We start from the raw sequence: 14363 nt of genomic DNA on the forward strand, positions 1-14363 counted from the left end.
TGGTGTTAAGAAACAGTTCCTCTCACTTTCTGGAGGCCTTTAAAAGTTTATACTTGTACTCCACAATTAAAGGAACATGATATCATGAAGAAATAGGACACAAATCCTGCAACAAGCTGGTGCATGATCTGAGAGATGTAGCTAGTTCTTAATTGATTTTCTGAAGTCTCATCAGAAATGGTCTCCATGGAAGGGTGGTAGTCAAGAAGCTATTCTGAGGGAGAGAAACAGGGAAAAAAGGCTGAGCTATGCCAAATGACACAAAAACTGGACTGCAAATCAGTAACAACAGGCCTTATGGAGTAATCAAACCTTCCCCAGAGCCCAGACCTCAACATTATTGAAGCAATGTGGGATCATCTTAACAGAGAACAGAACAAAAAGGAAGCCAACATCCAAAGAAGAGTTTTAAATGTCCTTCATAAAGCCTGGAGAATTTTTCCTGAAGACTAGAGGTTACAAGAAAACTTCAAGAGGGTTCATGGTGTATTGAAAAATGAAGGTGTGCATATCAAATATTGACTTTCAAGCCCATTATAATTGTACAAACTCTGCTATTGAAGTGTGAAGTCATATCTTTATATGGCCATATATTCCTAATAAAGAGATTTTGTACCCAATTCTCTATCAACACTAATTACATGGATCATGACATATTATGAAAGTATATTTCACGTAACCGGTAAGCACAGTAACGTGAAATATACTTTCATAATGTTTTGACCCAAATGATTAAGACCCAAATGAAAAATAGCACTCGATTTTCTGATTCTGACTTATTTATTATCATTATTTATGAGCAGCTATACTTGAAATAAAAAGATTCATGGTGTACTTTTCCAAAGTGATGAAACAAGGACAAAAAGGGATAAATGGTAAATTAAGGGGAGAAATACTTAAAGAAAAGGAATTACAATTACAAAAACTATCTATTTTAAATTCTAAAAGGTGAATTACCTGTGTCTTCATTAAAAGGAAGTGGAAAATTTTTTCTTTACATTATTCAATTTCCTTGAGGCAGGAATAGTAAGACTCATTGTTTTTTAGAAAATGGTTTCAATATCACTTCATAGCAAAAGTTTCAACATTTGAAAAAGCAAAGGAATAAGATGATATCACTTTTAGAATTTATTATCTTAACAGAGTAGGAGAGATGTCTCAGACAAACAAGATTTTTTTAATCGATTCTTAAAGTCACTGAAAAATGTGAGGTCTCATTCTCCCAAACGGTAAAGCAGGACATTAAAGGGTTAAAATGTTATTCCTTGTGAGGTCACAGAATGTTTAATTATTTATTTATATGTTTGTTTGTTCCAAGGCCGTAACCATGGAGTCAACATTCTGGGGGGACTAAACCTCTCTCTTTCTATATATATATATATTTTCCCTCCTAGGTCCCTCCTAATGTATATAGTAATTCCGGCCTTGGTTTGTTGAATTTTAACTACAACTGTAACTGTAACCTTAGGGATTCACCTGTTCTCACAGTAGTTAATGAGCTGATTAATAAAAGCTCTACATAACTACATCAAAGTGTGTGATTAAACCCTTAGCGTCATGATAACCCTTAGTTTGATTCAGCATTTATTTAAGCGTCTTTTTCTGTGCCTTTGTGTCTATAAGTGTGTGTGACAAAGAGCAGAGGTCCTTATGTAATCTCACAATTCTGTGTGTTTGACTTCACACCAGGCATCAGGAGCCAGCCGTAAAAACCTCCTTCCTCTGCAACTAAACAAAAACTAAACACCCGTAAAGGCAACATTCTTTATTACCCTTTCGTATTGATTGAGAGGGTCAGAAAAAAAAACGTTACAGACCGTTGCCAGGTCGTATAAAAGCACAGACCAAGTGCTTGGGTGAGGGTGTGGCTGTGTAAATCCTTTAGTCCCTTGTAAATAGCTTTAATACACCCAAGGCGCCAAATCACTTGACCTGCGTTAGCCCTGCCGTTTGGGGGCTTTCTGGCTGACTGAGCAGTGTGGAGCCAGCCCTTCTCCTCCCATTCTCTGGCTGTCAGTCCTGGTAATAGTCAAGGCCTTATTAGTGACAAGCCTGCGCTGTTTGGCTTCAAACTTTCATCTGCTGGACTTCATCCTCTGAAGACACGTTTTGCAGTGTAGCCTATAACCAACTTTTTTCATATTTTGGTACTACCACATGAAATCCAAATGATCTACTTCGGAACCAGCAGAGGAGCATTAGCTTTGTTAAGGTGGTAATGCTTAAAACCATCATTTAAGTGCAACAAATTGGTCAGTGGGGAAAAAAAACTAATTTGAAGGTTTCAAAATCATTGGTGAACCACACAAAAGCAAAAGTTGTGTTGTGATTAAAAGTATCACCCAGCCACCCTTTAATTCTTATTGCAGCTAAGTGCACCACATCAAAGCCGTTGTACTTTCACAAATTAATCCTAAATTTGGTACCCTCGAGGATAAAATGTAAAGGAAGCAGAAAATATAAGAGATTGCGATTTCATTCTTCATATTTTAGTAGCTTCACAGTTCACAAAAAGTCTATTTTATTGTCAAAGGTATTAATGTATACAATATCTTGAATTTTACATTGTTTCATAAACAATTTATCTTTTTAAATGTTATTTTGTAAGCATTTATTAAAATGTTAACTGTTACCATGATTCTGTGATGTTTGCATGGGAGTATACATTCAATAAAGGTTTGTAAAATAATGTTAAGAGTTAACAAAGGCTATGTAGTCTGATCTTTTTGTCATTTTGAATCAGTTTAAAGTTATCAATATTTTTTTCCTTTCATGGAGTGCCAGTGATGAGATTCGCTTGGGCTCCACATGGGCTTCAACCAGCTCTGCATAGAAATAACAGATTCCTAATACTGCTCTGGTGTTTCTGCTCTTTTTTTTAGCTATGTATAGCTGTATACATTATCAATTCCTTTTGGGTTTTTTTTTACTTCTGCAGGTAAAAACTTTCCATTTCCCATGAAAGTTTTGTCAATACAAGATGCCAGACCTGTGTTTGTGTTGTTGGCCCCCTAATCTTGGAAAGTTAACGGCTTAGTGTGACTACAAACCAGCTTTGGGAACATCCACAGAGCGTCAGTGAGTCATATAACTGCCAGGAATTGTGAAATGGTTTTGAGGTATGAGATTTCATAAGCCAGATTTCAATGAGGTATGCATTATGTACACACATCTAACACATAGTGCACAGGTGTGTCTGGTTTTGATTCGTTGCATAGAGCTGCTTCTTGACAATGTTGCCCTTATTTGAAATGTCTTTCTTTTTTTCCGACATGATATCTAAACTAAGCTGTGACTTATACTAAAAAACCTGTCTGACTGCCAGGATGCACTTGCTTAGATTGCTGAGCATAAGATGCCTGAGGGGCTGTGGACAGCTGCTCAGTTGCTCAGAGGGAAAAACTTTTGACAAAGCTGCATTTATCCATGCTTAAAGCTGCATGGGAGCTTGACCACTGGAAATAAAGACACAGTATGCAAGAGAGTATCCAAGGAAATGCCGTCACAGGCAGTGACCCTGGACAGGAGCGCACAGCTGTTAGCCATACTGCTCCACAATCTAGATACTATTCTGTGCTGTCCTGTAACATGATGTAGGCTGAGTATCCATGAACAGTACAAAGTCACTATCACTGCAATGCAAGAGGTGCCAGCCAATTTTTCAGTTTAAAGCCAACAGACAAATTAAGTCTCAAAGTTTCATTCTAATGACTAAAACAGTACTTCAAAAGTTCAATAAAAGTTGATTTCTAAAGCAGAGTAGAGAATTAATCTTTTTTTTCTGTATGAACATGTTTTTCTTAAAGCAGCTATCATATGTATTTTGATAACAATATATGTGGAGTTTCTCATTGTGATGCAACCCAAGAATCCGTGTTTGGAAGGATCTTGTATTCTACACCATAAATGGTATGGTAACAAAAAAAGGTAAGATTTTTCACAACAACAATCTTTTAGCTTGCCACCCAAGTGAGGTAAGTCAGTTGCCTCTTTCACATATCCTTTGAGCCATATCGGCACAAAAAAGACTTTCTTGTTGAATGGACACTGTTCCTCCCGTAATTCTCAATTAATTGCCTTTAATTGTTGAGTCCTTACACACATCAAGCCATTATCACAGAAACAGCTGAGTGACGACAAAACTTTGGACAGTGTCACGTCTTTAGGTTTTGATTCATGTCTTGTCTCGTCATTTCCTGTTTTATTTTGAAACACTAAATGCTCCTCTCGTTTCAGGTACCGTGCCCTTCCTCCTGTGTCAAGCGTCTGATTGTCTGATTCAAAAGTGTTTCCACCTGTTCCCCATGGCACCTCTTGTGCTCAAATAGTCTGCGTCTCCTGTAGCATACCCAGCTGAATGGTGGCCATAGGCCTTGACTGATGGTTCACAGTGTTTTATTTTAGTGAATTTTCTTCACTCCTGAACTCACTGTAAGAGCTAGATAAAAGAACACAAAACATTTCTATCCCTTCTCAGAGAAAGCCTTTTGAATCATAGCTCTTTGACAACACAAACTAAAATCATGCATTCCCCAGCTACTGCAACATGAAAGCACGCCTTCCATAACTCATACCAAATCAGTAACAATCTCCGATAGTCCTATGCTATTGTTTCCAACGTACATTCTGATTTTCAACGTCATTTCCATATCAAACAAGCAGCTCCAACACACATACCATGAAAAACAACACAAGGCACACAAGTACATTGTTTTTACATGAATGAACTCACTTGTAAATTAACTATAGAACGACCAGGAGCTCGGCTAACGCCGATTAGCATTAACGCTAGCAAAACACGTCTCAGCAAAAAATATCCTAAAAAAAATCACACAAAAAGCACAACAATTCCAACTCGGTGTTAAACCTTTATTAACTTAAACAATCACAAACCTTGTGCCATATCAGCCAGGAGCTTATTAATAATAGCGTTTTCTTCTCACTCCGTGAATGTACTTCTCTGCACACTTTCACCTGCGGATTCACCTTCGACCGGGTGCTTTCAAAATAAAAGTTTCCATTTCTAATGTAAATAATTAAATAATAACCTGGCTTCAAAGAATATTAATTAACTTAATGAAAACACTATGTGCTTAGAAACAATCACATCAAAGGTAATTTACACTCCCACCAAATCATTACTGGTTTTCATTCCAATATTAGATGTAAAGCATGAATGATTTCTAAACAAATATGACCTTCAATTTTTAACGATTGAGCTTATAAAATTGTCCATAAACTCTTCATACTGTAAAGGATATGGCTGTGGATGTGATGGGTGGTTAAACAGTCTCTAGGAACAGGATCAGCTTCTGTACTGAACGTTCAACGATGGATGGTTTGCCAGAACGCTGTCCCTCCCTTCCCATCTTCAGATCTCCAACACAAATCCTCACTCTTCTCACCAGTCCATCTTTATCAGTTATTGTCTCTACAACTTTAGCCAACTTCCACGCGTTGCGAGGCAGATCCTCTGTCCTCTCCATCACGATGTCGCTGACCTTGAGATTTCTCCTTGGAATATCCCAGTGTTGTCTGGTGGCAATATTGTAGAGGTATTCTCTTCGCCACCGACCCCAGAACTGCTCCGCCAAATACTGAACACGACGCATGTCTTGCATGCGGAGCGTTCGTTCTAAAGTCACACTGTTTCTCAGACAAAAACGTGTTCAGATGATTAGCATCCACTTGCTTGAGAGCTTCATTTAGTTCGTTTTTAGCTCCAACAAAGTTAGATCCTTGGTCACATCTTATGTCACGTACTGCTCCTCTTATAGCAATGAAACACCGAAGTCCATTGATAAAGGCATCTGTCGACATGTCGTCTAACATTTCAATGTGGATAGCTCGACAGCAAAGGCAAGTGAAAAGCAGACCGTATCTCTTTTGTACTTTGCGCCCTTACTTTGTGAAAAACGGACCAAAACAATCCATTCCACAATAGGTGAAAGGTGGTGATGGATCCACACACTCAGACGGTAAGTCTACCATTCGCTGTTCCTCTGTGAACCTTCTGAGTTTCCGCCATTTAACACATTGAGTTGCCTCACTGAGTGACTTTTTCTCTTTTCGATATGCTTGTCTCTGTAGGTCTGTTATGGTGACGCAGCGTGCATCTTCTCGTTCTTGTACAGTACTGTGGTCTGTTGACTTATCACTTCTGACGCGACGAATGAGACGAGCAACAGCCTGGGTTGCTTTTGACCATGAAGAAAACCTTGACAAGCGGTCTGAAAGACTGTTCCAGTGTCTGTGTGTTTAGAGCAGACCTGGGCAAATTACGGCCCGCGGGCCACATCTGGCCCTTTGTGCGTCCCTGTCCGGCCCGCCTGCCAACCATAAATCACAACATAAATTAAACAAATATCTATGTCGTACGTGCAATACAACTGTGCTGCTTTTATTTTGAAAGCGCTACATTTGTGTTACTTCCATGTGGACGTATGTGCGTGCCTGCGTGAGCTGTGAGTGAAGGTGAACAGCCAAGTGATGCTAGCCAGATTACCCCAAGATGTCAGCTCACGCGAAGAAAAGAAAAGTTGATAACGAATGCCGTGTTTTCAACAAGACATGGACTGCTAAGTATTTCTTTACAGAAATTAAAGGTAACGCTGTGTGCCTAATTTGTGTACCACACTGCGGTACACAAATTATAATTTGAAACGCCACTACACCACCAAGCATGAGGATAAATACAGAATTCTGACTGAGAAAGTGTCACGGTGCGTGGTGCGAGAAGGGACCCAGATGCAGTTCTTCTCAAAAATCAAAAGGTTTATTTACAAAACGGGGAGCAGGAACAAAAGGCGCGGCAGAGCCGGATTATCAAAAATACTTAACATGAAAAAACACTAAACAAAACAAGGCTATGAAAAAACACTATGACTAAGGCTATCTTAAACAGGCTACGAGGCAGGCAATCAAACTTATCTTTTGTCGTGGAAGCATGAAGGGATCGTGAGGTAAGGATTCTGCAGTGACTGAAAGGAAACAAGAAGACTAAATACTGTGGAGGGAGTGATCAGTGAATGAGGTGCAGCTGTGAACAATTAACCAGGTGACTTGAGTGAACTGAGGTGGCAGGGGAAAAACAGGACTAGAACATAACTGAAACCATGATTAAACAAACTGTGACATAACATAAACTTCTATAGCCGACTGTGACAGAAAGAGCGTGCAAGGGAGTCTGATGCATTGCTAGCAAAACTGCAAACCCAGCAAGGACTTTTTACCAAACTACACACCCCCAGAGATGCAGCCGTCAGGACAAGCTATGTAATTTCTCACAAAATCGCCAGAAAAAGTTCATTTAGAAGTTTTTATTAGACTCTGTTGCACTGATATGCCCGGAGAAAAAGGCTGCGTTTGAGAACGTGTCACTCTCCCGACGCACTGTAACGAGGCGGGTTGAGGACATCTCTGAGAACTTGGAGCTTCAGCTGAAGAACAGAGCGGCCTACTTTGACTATTTTTCTCCGGCTCTGCGATGTACGCGACACCGCCCAGCTCCTCATCTTCTTACGTGGGATAACTGCAGACTTTCAAGTCACGGAGGAGCTGGCAGCCATGCAGTCAATGAAAGGGACAACCACTGTTAATGACTTATTCATAGAGGTAAATGCATGTTTGGACATGTTAGGACTGAAATGGGACAAGCTGGCAAGTGTGACAACAGATGGTTGTCCAAATCTGACAGGGAAAAATGTTGGACTTTTAAAGAGAATGTAGGATAAAGTGACAGAAATTAACCCTGTGCAGAAATTGACATTTTTACATTGTATTATACATCAGGAAGTGTTGTGCAAGACAGTGTTAAAAATGAAACATGTTGTTGATGCTGTAACTAAACTAAAACAGTTAACTTCATCAGAGCCAGAGCATTAAATCACTGGCAATTTGTTGCACTTTTGGAGGAAAATTGGATTGGACGTGGTGACATAAGCTATCACTGCACCGTCAGGTGGCTCAGCCTGGGCAAAGTGCTGAAAAGTGTCTGGGACCTGAGAGACCAGATTCAGGAGTTCTGTGTGAAGAAAGGACATGACATCCCAGACCTTGGATTCACTGTGGATGTGACCGCACTCATGAATGAACTAAACGTCAAACTGCAGTGCAAAGGCCTTTTTGTACATGAGATGTACAGTGCAGTGAAGGCTTTCATGAGAAAGTTGCAGCTTCTCTCAAGCCAAGTGAAGGACAACATTCTGACCCACCTGCCAACACTAAAGGAAGCCACAAGATCAGCCGATCACCTCCACAAGTACTAATTCATGTTAGAAGCACTGAATGGAGAGTTTTCGAGGCGATTTCAAGATTTCAAAACTCTTGAAAGTGAAATGCACATGGTTTCTTCTCCCTTCAACTGCAGTGTGGATAATGCACCAATTGATGTTCAGATGGAACTCATTGACCTGCAGTCTGACATGCTTCTGGCAGAGCACTTCAGGTCAGTCTCACTGCTGGACTTCTACTCCTCCCTCAAAGAGGAGAACTTTCCACACCTGAGGAGGCATGCTCAGAGGATTCTAGTCCTCTTTGGATCTACTTATGTATGTGAACAGACATTCTCAGTGATGAAGTTTAACAAATCCAAACACAGATCCTCTATCACAGATGACCACCTCTCAGCTGTCCTTCGCATAGCCACCTCAGACATTCAGCCAGATTTCAATGCCCTTGTTCAAGCCCAGAACAGACTGTATTATTCTCACTGAAGAGTTAAATGAGGTGGAAAACATTACAAGTTATTGTTTGTTGTATTGCTGTATTTCTATAAACTTGTTCAGATACTGCATTTTAGTGCATTTTACAATGGAATAAAGTTGAGCAGAATTAAGTTCAAGTTATCGTCGGTGTGGCCCTCTGACACAATTCAGGTTTCTCATGAGGCCCCATTAATTGCCCACCCCTGGTTTAGAGCCTGAATCCTTTTGACTTCAGGATCTCCAATCTGTATTTCCGCACCAACATCTGCAGCTGGAGGCATCTCTTTCTCCCATAGGAACTGAGGTCCTCTGAACCAGCTTGATGTGAGAATCTCACTTGCGCTTGAACCTCTCGATGCGAGGTCTGCAGGGTTGTCATTGGTTGAGACGTATCGCCATTGTTGAGGGGACGAGCTGAGATGCATTTTCTGTATCCGATTTGACACAAAAGTATGAAAACGACGTGCCTCATTGTTGATATAACCCAAGATTACCTTTGAATCAGTCCAGAAATATTCAACAACATCTGTCAAACCAAGCTCGTCCTTCAGAGTGTTGCTTGCTGTGACTGACACGACAGCAGCTGTCAACTCTAGCCTCGGGATTGTTGTTACCTTGATTGGAGCCACTCTGGACTTTCCCATAACCAGAGCACAATGAACACTTCCATCTTGATTCACTTGTCTCAAATATGAACACTGGCCATAACCACAGGTGCTTGCATTAGAGAAGTGGTGTAGCTCCTTTCTAACAACTTGTCCGAAACCAGGGGGCGCATAGCAGCGTGCTATGATGATTTTTTCTAAATCTGGAAGATCATTCTTCCAGCGCTCCCATACTGGTTGCAGTTCACTGGGAAGGGGATCATCCCAGTCTGTGCCATGCCTACACATTTCCTGAAGCACCCTATTTTCCAGTGAGCAGGAAAGAGGCAACAAACCCCAGCGGGTCGTAAAGGGAGGCAACCGCTAACAGTATACCACGTTGTGTTGCTGGCTGGTCCTTTTGGCAGACACAAAATCTGAAGGTGTCTGATTCAATGTGCCAGTGGATTCCCAAGGCTCTCTCGAAAGTCACATGCTTGAAGACTAGGTCTAGAGCTTTCACTTCAGCAGCATGTTAAGAAGGAGGTATACTCTTCAGCACAGATTTGTCATTACACATAAATTTGTGCAGTCTCAGTCCACCCATAGCACAGAGCTTATGTGCTTCCTGTGCAAGCTGAATAGCATCAACCACATTTTCTATGCTAGTGACACCATCGTCAACATAAAAGTCTTTCATGATGAAACGTGAACCAAGGGGAAACTGACTCTCATTGTCCTTGGCAAGCTGTTTCAGTCCGTAGTTAGCACATCCTGGAGATGACGCAGCACCAAAGAGATGAACTTTCATGCGGAACTCCTGTAGCTCTTCATTAAAGTCACCATCTTTCCACCACAGGAAACGTAGATAGTCTCTGTCAGCTTCATACATGTAGAACTGCTGAAACATCTTTTCTATGTCACACATCAGTGCAACACGGTGCTTTCTGAATCTGAGAAGCACACCATTCAGATTATTCAGCAGGTCTGGGCCTGACAGAAGATGGTCATTCAGGCTAGTGTAGCGAACTCAAGTGTGGAATTTAATACAAACTTAAGATTTTAAATGACTGCAACATTCTTTTGTGGGGATGGTCAGTGTGGAAATACCAGATGGGGGATTCTACATCAAAGAAGAGAAATTTACAACTACCTTTGCCCACAAAAGCATTTTGGGGGAGTTTTCTCAGCCCCTCTTTCCACAGACCTGTGCCATAAATTTAGATAAATGCATTAATAGCTTAGTGCTAACTAAGCTGAACAAACAACGGACCCTCTCAGGAGAGTATTGGGGCAAACCAGAACAGGACCCCTCCGACCATATATGGTTCAAAGTAAACAATGGTGACAGTTTGCCCTGACTCTGATTCAAGCCAGAGACAGTCGCTGCACGGACCTCTGAAAAGGATCTCACCCAGAATCACTTCTAGCTGAATCTTGAAACTGTATTAAATGTGCTTTATATATTTGTACAAGTTCTTTCGTGTTCTCAGTGATATCACAAGCTGCATTTTAATACCTTTTTCATGATCGTACGTGGAACGATACGGAAGATATTATGATTTTGGAAAATTACTAATCAGCTTATGGAGCCACATTGCCCCCGAGTGGTTCATAGTACTGAATAGTTAAACCCAAAACTAATCAACAACTTGCATATGACATGTGACATTTATATGGAATAATGCAACTATTAACCAATAATCAGCTGTTTCTTATTGTATTCTGTGTTTAACACAGGAAAATAACATTAGTTGGTTCGTTATTCATACTTCATAACTTTACAGATATCCATCTGAATTTTGAGACTCATAACCATCATGTTATGTTATGTTATGTTATGTTGTTTTTTGATGTCTTTATATCCTAAGTTTATGCTATATCTTTACCCTTTATATCTTAACAAGTTATGGTGTTTTAGAATCCTCTGTAGAAATGTTTATGAGACGAATTCCTTTGACGCAAACCTCTTTGCAGGTCGCCGCCTTACAAAATACGCCCAGGCAGACGTCACAACAGTTTCAGGCATACCATTGGCTGAAATTGTAGCGTAGGCCTACGTCATGCCCCGCCTCCGCGAATCAAACTCCAGAACCCGCGAGGAAAAGTCAGTTTATGGTCCGGTTATGGCATAAGATCTTGAATAGGATATGGATGGAATATTGAAAGAAAATATTGAAGGTCCAGATCAGTAGAGAAGATGAAGAGCAGAGAGCTCTAACTGATGGAATGAGAGTCTGGCGGAGAGTCTTTGGAAATGGCAGGAGAGGAAGATGAGATGGAAGAAGAAGGTCCAAACAAAGACAGAAAGAGAAGAATGTAGTAGAAAGATACATTTTGCGTTTTTGTTCATCTGTCATCCTGTCTCCTCTCTATAGCACGTTTTAAACTCTGCTGCTGCAGCCTCCTCACCTATTTTTTTGATCATAAAATGGAGCCAGCGTTCAGCTTGTCAACCTTTTTGTCAATCTTTGAATTTAAGTTCACCTCATCAGAGTTGGTCAGCAACCAAAACCAACTCGACCCTTGGACAGTTTTATCATTACTTGCGTGAATTCCGACACACCACCCGTTCGTCTTCAAGCTACCAGAAGGAACCCAGGAAAGCGACCGGTCTAGTCCCTGAAAGTCAACCACAACGAAGGCCGCGAGACGCGGAACCGAGAGAGAGAGACCCAGTGGGACCCGCTGACGATTACCTGTGGTTTGGAGCTGACCTAACCGTAAGATCTGCCCTGTTCTTACATTTCAGACGGTATGCGGTGGGTGTCGAGAGAATTTGCCGTTAAAATGATAAATTAACCCAAGCTGTTAGCCTTTAAATTCAGATAGTAACAAACCTAGACTATTTGAATGATTCCGGTCCCCTCCCCTTAGTTCTTTTCAATTCACTAAGTGTTTCTTATATAATCATCCATATTCAAAGCATTTCTCCTGTTGTCTGAAGGTTCATGTCTTTGGTCATATCATTTTAATAAATGGTTAATTTATACATATATAAAATCAACCGGCTTTTGTGTATGTGTTCTTTACGTATGTGTGAGTCCAACAAAACGAGAATTCACGAGTAGCGACTATATGAGACTGAAATTTATTAGTTATTAATTAATAATTGATTATTAATTTAACATACCAGAATCGTAAGATTCTGTCTTTTTCCTTCGATTGAAGGTGGTGCCCTAAAACGAGGTTAAATAAGGCTTATTCAGATAGTGAGAACTTTCAGATAAATCCTTATATCTTATCACATCACGCTACGTGTGTCTGCTATAAATATATATTGTTGGTGCCTTGTGTGCCGGCGATATATAATTTGGCTACACTAGTTCCCTTGTACTTGGCACTATCAGAAGTGTTCTATCTGAAGTGTTGGTGGATGGTTCCTCAGTCTCCACACTGAGAGACATAGTGGTTGCTGTTTCCTCTGTTATGCTTTGATTTGAGCCTGACGTGGGTTTGGCTTTAGTGTAGTTGTCATCATGTAGAAGCGTAGGATGTCTTCCTTTGCAGCTATCACACGAATGTCTATTGCGGCAGTCCTTGGTATTATGGCCTGACTTCAGGCAACCATAGCAAAGTTTCTTTTCTTTCACATATTTCCTTCGATCTTCCAGAGCTTTCCCTTTGAACTCAGAACAGTGATTAAGATGATGTCTACTGTCTTGACAAAATATACATGGTGGCTTTAAACTTGTTTTTAACTGAACTTGAGATTCAGCCTCAGTGACTGTCTGTGTATGAAAAACACTGGATTTAGATCTCCTTTCTTTCAGATGACGTTTCTCTGCGTTAGCCTCTGACGAGTGGAGAGCGTGGAATGAAGTAATAGGATTACATGCAATCTCTGCCTCAGTTACAATGAAGAAAACAAATTCCTGGAAGGTAGGAAACTCTTGGTCATCTCTCATGACTTGAGTGACTTTATGGTTCCACTGTGATGCTGCCCAGTCAGGTAGCTTCTTAACCAGTTTATGATTTTCTTTAAAATCGTTCAAAACGTCCAGACCTTTAACATAAGGCATGGCTTCCTGACATGAGTGTAAGAAATCAGCAAATGCCCTCAGTCCCTCAGCATCTATTGGATGGATCTTTGGCCAGTTTGCCAGTTTTTCCCTGAATGCTCTCTGTATAACAAAAGGCTGACCATACCGTTGGTTGAGACGGTTCCATGCATCCTTATAGGCTTCTTCATCATTTCTATAAAATATGCCATCAAGTGTCTTTCGAGCTGGACCTCCTACATATTTTTTCAGATAATGCAATTTGTCAGCTGAGGAAATGTTCTTTTTATCTATCAGCGATGTGAAGGCAGCCTTCCATTCAATGAATTGGATAGGGCCACCAGTAAATACAGACGTTCCGGCATTGGGAGCCTGTTGAGAGCTATGCTATCTTGGACTGTTTGAGTCAGATAACTCACATCTGTCCGTGCAGGTGATGTTGTCACTGTGACATTAGCGGGCTGCTGGATGGAAGCTGAAGACACAGGTTGTTGGAGATACACGTGCCGTTGTTCCTTTGCGCTCCTCTGATTAGCAGAATGAACACTGGCTTCCTGCATTATTTCCTGATCATAGGTTGTAAACCTAGCTCGTGCAGCTCTTATGTCCTTCTCTGCCTTTAATCTTTCCAACTCATGTTTTTGAGCTTCAAGTTCTCTCCTCTGTTGTTCCTCTCTGAGTTGAATTTTTTCCTTTTGTCTCTCCTCCTCTAGTAATACCTCATACTCTGCCTCCTTTTCTGCTAATTTGGCTGCAGCGTCTGCTCTTTTTACTGCTATGACGGAGTGTTGGCTGGAACCTTTACTGGAGTGTTTACTTGAACGTGAAGCTGTGGATCCATAGATGGAGTGAGCATAATCTCTCTGAAGAAGCTCATGAAGGCGTTGCTTTACTTCTTCACTATCCAATTCCCCATCAATGCCTGGTATCCTTTCAAAAGCAATCTTAACAATATCTCTTGTCACTGCCTCACAGGCATCAACACAACGTCTTGTCTCACTAGATGGTGTGAGGTGAGCTCTAATTTCCATATACATGTTTACAACATTGTTCTTTTCGTCTTCTGGTGTGTC

At 40.8% G+C, this 14363-nt stretch overlaps 1 pseudogene; it reads left to right on the forward strand.

The window, feature by feature from the left end:
• Nucleotides 1-7632: 7632 nt before the first annotated feature.
• LOC140271911 (general transcription factor II-I repeat domain-containing protein 2A-like) lies at nucleotides 7633-8714 on the forward strand (annotated as a pseudogene).
• The last annotated feature ends 5649 nt before the right edge of the window (nucleotides 8715-14363 follow it).

The sequence above is a fragment of the Leuresthes tenuis genome, unplaced genomic scaffold (assembly GCF_036924035.1).
Source record: "Leuresthes tenuis unplaced genomic scaffold, fLeuTen1.0.hap1 SCAF_16, whole genome shotgun sequence".
NCBI classification, from domain to species: domain Eukaryota; kingdom Metazoa; phylum Chordata; class Actinopteri; order Atheriniformes; family Atherinopsidae; genus Leuresthes; species Leuresthes tenuis.